The sequence below is a fragment of the Pleurodeles waltl genome, chromosome 4_1, assembly GCF_031143425.1.
Source record: "Pleurodeles waltl isolate 20211129_DDA chromosome 4_1, aPleWal1.hap1.20221129, whole genome shotgun sequence".
NCBI lineage: Eukaryota > Metazoa > Chordata > Amphibia > Caudata > Salamandridae > Pleurodeles > Pleurodeles waltl.
Window position 1 is genome coordinate 1,023,495,243 of NC_090442.1, and position 9,409 is coordinate 1,023,504,651.

General features: G+C 42.2%; 1 long non-coding RNA gene across 1 annotated transcript in view; it reads right to left on the reverse strand.

The window, feature by feature from the left end:
• LOC138288613 (uncharacterized) overlaps positions 1 to 8,759 on the reverse strand; it is a 51,324-nt gene extending 42,565 nt beyond the window's left edge. The window contains exons 1-3 of the long non-coding RNA XR_011202488.1: positions 8,675 to 8,759; positions 6,616 to 6,689; positions 4,202 to 4,234 (exon numbers count right to left, since the gene is read on the reverse strand). This is a non-coding gene — a long non-coding RNA (uncharacterized lncRNA). The remainder of the gene's footprint in view (positions 1 to 4,201; positions 4,235 to 6,615; positions 6,690 to 8,674) is intronic.
• Between the last annotated feature and the right edge of the window lie 650 nt (positions 8,760 to 9,409).

A 9,409-nucleotide genomic window follows, 5' to 3' on the forward strand; every position in this document is an offset into this window, starting at 1 on the left:
AAAAGCAATTGCCAAAGCCAATAGGTCACAAAGGCGCGACCTTTTGGCTATGCCAATGATTGTTTATAGCAGACATCGGGGAAAAAAATCTGCTTCGAAATATTCAGTCATGCCTTCCTCAAGGCCGTAGTGCAGGCCCCGCAGTGCTGGGGGGCCCCAACCCCCCATGGGGTCCTCAGTCCTTCAATGGCGCCTCAATCAGCCTAAGGGCAATGAACATCTGAGAGATATGGGAGGCTGGGGGCCCTCATCACATTCTGCTGGGGCCGCCCACCATTTTCCGTTATGCCACTGGCCTTCCTCGTATGTTGATTGTGAACAAAATACAAAGCGTTCCTTGAAACCGCCAGTCATGATTTTGAAATATCTAAAATAATATGCATCAATTTAAATACTAGTATGGCAAGACGGGGGCTTCTAAATAAATTACGGTTTCATTTAAAGGAAACGTCCGACGAAAATTTCTGATACGGTGCCATTTTCACTTGCTTCAGCTTGTCCAGTCTGACAAGATATCTTCACGAAATCTGTTTCAAGGTCAAAAAGGCTCCGCAAATACTATCAGTTAATGCATCCTTCCCACGCAAAGAAAGCGAGTATCTCATTCATCCTCATCAAATAAACATTACCAGGGTTCGGGTGACATGGCGCTCACCTAACCTGCTGCCTTGTCATCGAGGTGTATGGTTGGCCAAGGTTGTGGTAAAGGGGGGAATGCGCCGTGGAACACGTGGGGCTCTGACCCGTCGTTTGGAATGCCTTTGGTGATGTCTGGATGGTGAAGCACAGATTCAGAAGTTGGCCTCTGTTGTGTGTAAACTGCCAGGAATGCCGACATAAACTGTGCAGCAGTGTGAGGCTATCGACGATGACCTAAGATTTGCAATCAGCATTGCCCCAGTCGTGAATGAAGTGATATTTTCGTAAGCCGTTCATTGGTTTGAGGTAGCATATCCTGTCAACTGGCCTGTTCTGAATTGGGATAGGTAATAGAAAATGTGTACGTAGAGAGCTTTGGATGGGGATAAGGTGACATCAATCCAATCCATAGGAGTTTTAAGATTGTATTGGGTACAGACACGGATACATTTGAGGGTGTCTTAATGAATGACTGCTATCCCATCTAAAAATACTGTGTTCCAGCTGGATTATTGGGTATACTCGAGAAACTAGTGCGTCAATTACATATTAGGAATGTGAATTTAGGCAAGATTCAGTGATGCATGCAGCGTACAAATCAGGACCAGAATTGAGGATGATGAGTGGTTTGCGGTTCTGGCATTTAGTTGCATGCACATTAAACAGGAGTTGGCGCTTGGACTAGAAAGTGGGCAGGTGTATGTGCATTTTATAGTGATATGGTCATTTATGCAGACACAGTTGAAGCAAGAGCCTTTGGGGTGAAGGAGGGAGTGCTGGATTTTAGAAATAGGAAAGTGGATATGATGTTAGCACATTAGTGAACTGTTGAGAAATGAGTGCTGTGGAGTGTTGTGCATTAAAGTGGCATTCCAGAGAGTTAAATAACTCACACAACAAGCTTAGAAAATATTGAAATATACAGCGATTCAGTATATACAGTGGTGACAAGTCTACAGAGTAAGTCTATGGAGATAGTTTTCCTTCCAGTTTGTAGTTTGTCTTCAGATCACCTTCGGCGAGGAAGGGGTAGCCAAGTCAATTTATTGAGGGGAAGAGAGAAATATAGGGGAGAGGTTTGTCATATGGAGGAGAGTTGGAGCACAAGAAACATGCATCGTATGAGAACAGATGACACAAAATCATACAAGACAGAAAGAGATGAGTTGGAAGACAATAGGAGAGAAAGTGCTGGAGTATGAACTGAAGTAATAGTAGGGTAAGAGCAGGAGTAAAGGTGGGAGAAAGATTAAGCACAAGAACAAAAAGTAGCAAAACAGAGTAAGTGGTGAAAAAGTAAACGTAAGATGTGGCATAAGTAGAAGTTAGGGTGGGAAGTGAGAAGGCGTAAGTAAGAGTAGGCATTAGTAGGAGCAACAATAAAGAAAATTATAATGTTAATCATAGTGTTACAGGTAGGCATGAGGGCGGAAGGAGGCCTGCAGGTGAGAGTAGAGAAGGGATAAGAATCAGAAGTGGTCAACGTCAACGCTGGTGTACAAATATTAGTACCAGTCAGTGGTTCATTTGTAAAACAATAAGTGCCAGGGCCCTCGTCAGGAGGACACAGCAGCTTGCATCATCCAATGCCCCTGACAGCATTGCCAATTACAGAATGAACACAGCTACTAACCAGCACACTCCTGCAAGCCTGACAATTCACTCTATTCAAGCCCCCAGAGCTATAAGAATGGCTTGGGTGGCACATATTAGTAATTGTTCGAGCATGAGTAAATAAACAGCTGTGGTTGTGCTCATACTCAAATTTGGCAGTCAGCTCCACCACGTAGCAGACTGCCACAAGCACTGGTGCTAAGAATTAAGGGCCAAATGTACGAAGCCTTTTGCATGTTGCAAGCTGCAAAAAACGCTGTTTGCGGCATGCAAAAGGCCGAACCCGATGCTCATCCCCAAATTGCAAGTCGGTACCGACTCGCAATTTGGGGATGCGACTCGCAAATAGGAAGGGGTGTTCCCTTCCTATTTGCGACCGCAATGCCATTCTGAGTTGCTTTGTGACCGCAAATGCGGTCGCAAACCAACTCGCAGTTACCACCAGTGTCACACTGGTGGTAACTCATTCGCAAAAGGGAAGGGGTCCCCATGGGACCCCTTCCCCTTTGTGAATGCCGAAAAAAACGAAACCAAATGGTTTCGGTTTAGTTTTCATTTTGCAGCTCGTTTTCCTTTAAGGAAAACGGGCTGCAAAATGAAAAAAAAAAACACTGCTTTATTTACAAAGCAGTCACAGACATGGAGGTCTGCTGACTACAGCAGGCCACCATCCCTGTGAGTGCAGGGACTCGCTATGGGGTCGCAAACCTCGACCCACCTCATGAATATTGATGAGGTGGGTCTTTGCGACCCCATAGCGAGTCGCAGAAGGTGTCTGAGACACCTTTCTGCATACAATTTTGCGAGTTGCAAATCAGTCAGACTCGCAATTTGCAAGACGCAAAATTGTAGTTTCCTACATCTGGCCCTAAGTGCTTTTGCCGAGCACCGGAAACCACCAGCTCAAATTAAGCACTAATACCAGTAGAGGTAGGAGTGGGAGGAGCTTAGGCCTAAATGTTTCAGTAGGAAATGGGTAAGAATTGGTATTTGTCAACTTTGAGGCAGGGGTAGTAATGTTACTAACAGTAAGGATAAGCCTGGAAAAAGCGGTAGCAATATGGGTTGGAATCAGGTGGGTACGCCCTCCATGCACTGCAACAGAAGGAGGACTAAAATACCACACAGCATGATGGGGAATAAAATATATTCTTACGGGGTGGCACACATTATGAACGATACGTTTGCCAAGCAAAGGCTGAAGGGGGCTGAACCCAGTGGGGGAAAGCGACTGAGCTGTGTGCACTTTTTGTCATCACATGAGCTCTGACTCAAAGCTAAAGCAGATCCTAGGTCAGACCTAAAAATAAACGCAAGTAACTAACTGCAATTTTACGTTTTATATCGACTACAAAAAAGGGTGCTGAGTGTAGATGCTTTATAATTAAAACGAAGAAGATCCTAAAAAGAAGTTAGGCGAGAAAAGAATCTAAAACGACACACACCTGTGCAGGCAACAGGAAGGAACTTAGAATATATTTTTTAAAAATTAAGCTGCCCTTATTTTCGATTTTGTAAATCCACCCATTATGTCTCTGCTTATGATATGACAGTGCTTTCGAAATAAAAACAGTCCACACAGCGACCACATGCCATGTCCCAAGAGGGAACCCTGAGTCTCTCTAACCAACATTTTACATAATTTTAGTTGAGTCATTCTGTTGCACACAGAATCCATCGCATCACTCATTGCTTCATCACTCCCCCTCCTCGTATGTTGGTCTATTACACACCTTTTCCTGTTTCACCACTCACTGTGGCATATCTCCTCCTGCTTCATCTCTCTCTGCCTTGCCTACACTGCGCCCTCTCTTTCCCCAACTACCCTTCTCTCCCTCTCGCTGCCTCACATCTCCTCCTGCCTTTATCACACGTGAACCCCGCCAGCACCATGAATGTACATTTTTTATTCCTTTAAATGTTTTTCCATAAGACAATAAATATTTACCTGTCGGCGACTGTATGAAAGAATTAATCTGTGCTGTAGAAAGAAAAAAAAATCACAATCACTTTTTTTTAATCGTAATAGCTGGGTATTAATCTTAGTGCAGCCAAATCCCCTACTGATTTTGAACCAGTCGTTTTCTTCCTGTACCTCAAATTGTAAATATGTGTAAAGTTAAGATTAAAACTCAACTGTTCAGTGAACTGTTTATGAATCGTACCCTTCTAATTACGTTTTCCCACGTTCCTCCCATCACATCAAGTGGAAGCCCACTCATTGTACTGTTGCGTATGTAGAGCACCATACATCCAACATCCTCCTACTGCAACCTACATGTTCTTTGTAAAGCACTTCACCCCCCTTTGAAGTTAGGTTAGCTCCATATAAGATACATATTAAACGTAACAGCCATTTATGTATGGCCATGAACATTGAACATGCCTTAACAGAGTTTAGGCTGTCAGATCTTCACTATAACCCGTGTCTACACTCATTACTTTGGATGTGTTGAACATATATTTTTTATCTATCAAGGCCAACATATCTTCACAGTATCCCAGATATACGTTCATGTATATTGAATAGTTAGCATTCATACCTACGAGTGACCACGATCACTGAGTTTTCACCATCTCCAGAGTGAAGGTTCATGTACAGGAAACATAAGAGTTCATATCTATTAAGCACCATGACTGTCAGATCTCCACTGCTGGCCTTTTATATTTTCATGAAGATTCAACATGTGTAGTTCATATCTCTTAACCACCATGACTATCAGGTCTTCACTAGATACTGTGTCTATGTTCATGTGCATTGAACACATGGAGCTCTTGTTAATTTACTGTAAGCCTACCCAGTCTCCGTAGCAGTAGCATTACTCTTGTCCTGTAACTTTATTTAACTTCTCATGGATGTGAGCTCGACCCAACCTCCTCCATGACCAACAGGTCAACAATCTCAAGATAGACTCAAATATTCACTCACCACCTAGAGAACAAGGAAATATTTTGGCTTTTGAAACAAATCTCCTAGGACTGACCGTCTCTTCTCTTGCCCTAAAAGTGCTTTTTGGGTATGTCCTAAAAGTGGCATTGTTAATATAGGTAATTTAAGCGAAAATAATCCCATTAGGGCCACAATGATTATGTAAAATGATGTATGTGTCTGTAAACCCAGAAAGGCATGCTGGATTACAATTTTCAGGTGGAATCATAGGTTAACTGTTCCAAAGTAGCTAACATGGAGACCATGACCACATTTCTCAAATTCTGCATCTCAGTTGTGCCAGCATTCTGAGTTGAAGCTCATCACACCCAGTATACATCACTCGTATAGCCTGGCAAGGGTGAGATCTTCTTAATCCCTGGTCTGTGGGGTTTGTACTCCTTCTGTCCTGGTGTTTGGAGACACATTTTCTGGTAGGGCTCCATCCACTGCAAGGTCTTATTATCATGCACTTGTATTCCTGTTAATCTCACTAATGCTTCATTGTTTCTAGGTGTCCTTGGATGGCCACGGCAGCAGTACTCAATGCCCATCACTTTCCATCACTCTAGCACTATTCACCACAAACATGTACTACTCTATGCTAGCTTATTTAAAGAGTAGTTAGTAGCTCACATGCAGGTGCCACAGGCCGAGTACCCTTGGACACTCTTCTTGTGTAAGACTGCTTCACACAGACATAAGCCAGTTCCAAGTTGAAGGGGAGGTCAGCTCAGGCATCTGAGTCTCCTTCTCAAACATCTTCCTCCTTTCTGTGTGACTTGTGGAGATGTCGACACAACAGAGCCTGGTGGTGCAACACCAACGAGAGCCCCCAAATCCTCTTTCAATTATGTTTTCTATAAACATGATTCTTGGGATGCAGACTGCAATAGATATGTTATCAGAACCTTCTGCCCAGCTGCAGCTTCTTCCAGAGGATGATGAGGTTGGCCACAAATTGCTCTTCACTTAAACATTCCATAGTGGTATTACACACCAAATTGTGACCCAATCTGTTGGTATTGTAGTTGCTTACACTGCCTTCAAATTCCTAGGCTTCTAGATCAATGTCTTAAGATGTGTGCCTGGGTCCAGCAGACATCATGACACTAGACAGAAGACTGCAGTAACAGTCTTGCTGGTACACTGAGCTTGCACTGAGTTCAGGTCCCACATTGCCTATTTTATGGTGTAAAGTGAACGGTGGTCTCTGAGATGTTTGTGTCACTAAGAGTCCTTTGTAGATCAATTAGGAAAACGTGGCTAGAGATTAACATCATTGATGCCATAAAATAGTGAGCATTTGTATCCCTGCTACAGCTCAAGCAGCTCTTTAGTTATTGCCCCTCTCACAGATGCCAAAGTCTGTAGGTAAAGGTGGAAAAATCAGACGTAGATAGCACTCAGATGTATAAAACCTTTACACTTACCAGGTATTGCAAGCCCTCCATTGAGGCTCAGTAGAAGAACAATGGTCATTAATTTCATCAACATCTTAAAGAATCTGAGAACAAAAAGACAAAATATAAAAGTAACCAAATTATTTTCACTCAAACCTGGGATAGAATCATGTGCTCTATGACAACTTAAGATAATCCATTGCTAAACCAGCAAATCCCTTTCCTATAGATGAAGTTACTCAAGGATGAAGGGGGACCCAATTCCATCCGGGTGAAAATTTACTGACGGTTAGTCCAATAAAAAATACCTTTGCAACACCCAAACCACTTTTAAGTGGTCAGAGTCGCTGATGTTGTTGACATAAAATGGGGAACAAGAAAAACGTTAGTTATATAGCAGTGCCTCCTTTGAATTTTCCCCAGCATGTGGGTAGCTACAAAATCATATCAATGGCCAATAGTGTGGCACAGAGATACGTTCCTCGTGGACTAAATAAACTCTTCCCAACCTCATTTCCTCTTCAACAACTGATTGTTATTATACACAATCAAATAAACTACCTGCCATATCATAACTAAATGGCTGTGATATCTTGGAAAGACACTGATCAGGAGCCACAACACTAAGCAAGCATTTGCAATGCACTAGGGTCTCGCATTTGTCCGAGTTACAGCTATTACCAGTTGTAAACTCACAACCGGATTTTTCTTGCCAGATTGAAAGAAAAAAACAGCTAGATCGCACTGCTACAGTTCACTCATAATGAAACCTATCGGCAAAAGTGCAGTTATCTAGGTAACCGGCAAAAGTGTAATTAACTATGTACCCGGGTCGATATTATGCAAAGTGCTTGACTTCTGCCAAGCAAGATCGCGCTGCGAAAATAGAGAAAAAGTAGTCCACAAACCCAGTGAGCCTTGCATGTTTTCAGTACATGGTCGCTGTGCTCGAGGAGGGCTAACCACCAGAAAAGGCATGACGTATGCGTGCCTTCCACTAATGAAAGCAAGAAGATATTAACAGGCAAGCCCACGAACCAATGAAAGACACTGACGTGACGTGGACGGGTCTCCGAGCCCTTTTCTAACTCCTAAAGCATCTTGCAAGCAATACTAATGCGCAAGCGCATGCGACGCAGGCTCGACCCTAAAAAGACTAAGGTTGGGGGTGAAAGCAAAAGTAACAATTCTGTACTTCTTTATGCTACAGCAGAGGTCATAGAAAAGTTAGGCAACAAAATGACAGAACAATCAAGTATTAATCAAAAGGCAAAGGAATAAAATTAGCGTGGGTCACTGTTACCTTTGTGGAAATACTCTGGGTTAATCAATGTATCAATTAATCGAGGGTGTGCACTTGCGTGTCTAAAATATTAACTTGCAAAAAAACACAGCAAGCGGGAATCGACACAGTGTGCATGTGACAAATTGGATTCAAAATTGAAGATCACTGTACTGATCAGGGTACCCTAACACCGTTTGCCAAATAACTTACATCAACCAGTTTTGGCTATTCCAGTGACTTAGTAGACTTCTTCAGTACAGAGATCCAGGAGTCTACTTGGGCACTTAGCACCTCACAGAGAAATAATCAACTACATCAATTCGCTTAAACCAGGGGAAAAGTAAAATCAAGCGAGTATAATTTCGAAAGATTTATTTTACATAAACATAAGCAATTTCAGTATCCTTGGTTCTACATTAAAAAGTAGCAACTTTTGTATATTAACCGTTTTTGTATCTGCTCTTTAAATGCATTACTGCTGCGCAGTTAAAACACAATGCTGCAAGATCAACAGATTATTGTGAAAATTGATGCAAAATGTTTATTTTGTGAAAACGAATCAATAAATTGAAAACAGGTATTCTGCATGTGTAGTTCTCACATATAAGTTCTTATATCGTCAGGCTTATATGTATTCTAAACAAAATGGAACAAATTAAACAGCTTTTATCCCACACTTGATTTGTGTTAATTACACACCAAATTGTGACCCAGTCTGTTGGTAAACGGTTTGCTAGGCGAACGAGAGTCCGTATATAAAATCTGATTTGTTTGTTGGTCTGAATTTCTGTCTAGAACACTTACCTTCCGCTCCTACAGTTCTCATGTAGATTTGGCCTGTTGTCACGTTATAGCAATGTCTCGCTGTACTGGGATATCTTCTCATCTGTACTGGATATTTATAGCCGCTTTGTCCTGGGAGGAGAAAACACACTTAGGAGCAGCCAACATCTATTACAAATGCCCAAGTTGGCGAACTAACCCCCAAGTGCTCTGCCCTTGTTCCCGGGCCAATGATAGAGAAACGGATTTGTGTACCCAAAATAACTTTATAAATAAGCCGCTTCCTCAGACTTTCTTCATCAGGATAACTGTCAGGGGCATTGTTTTAGGGAGATTACACCACTCTCACCAAGAATCTCTAACACATCAAAATAGCACATAGGCATGTTAAGTGTGGGGCTACCTCCTGCAGAATTTGGGATGACCTAAATGACCCAAATGTCCCTGGGTATGGATGTTGACTAATACGAGCACATCATCTACAAATCTCATCTACAATCTGTATAGAGATGTGTCTATAGTTTAAAAATATTCCAAAGTTAAATTATTACTCTGTAAAGAGCGGGCAATCATATCACAGTAGTTTTGGGCATCAAGAGGTCTGAAGCAGCGAGACTGTACAGCAGAGCTGATAAAAATATCATCAAGTTCTCCTTAAGTAAATTTGGAATGTTGGCCGTCAGCACTTTGAGGAAGAATGGGGCCGGAGGGTAAAATCCAGATTATAACACTGGAATGTTGGGAGCTCCATTAAAG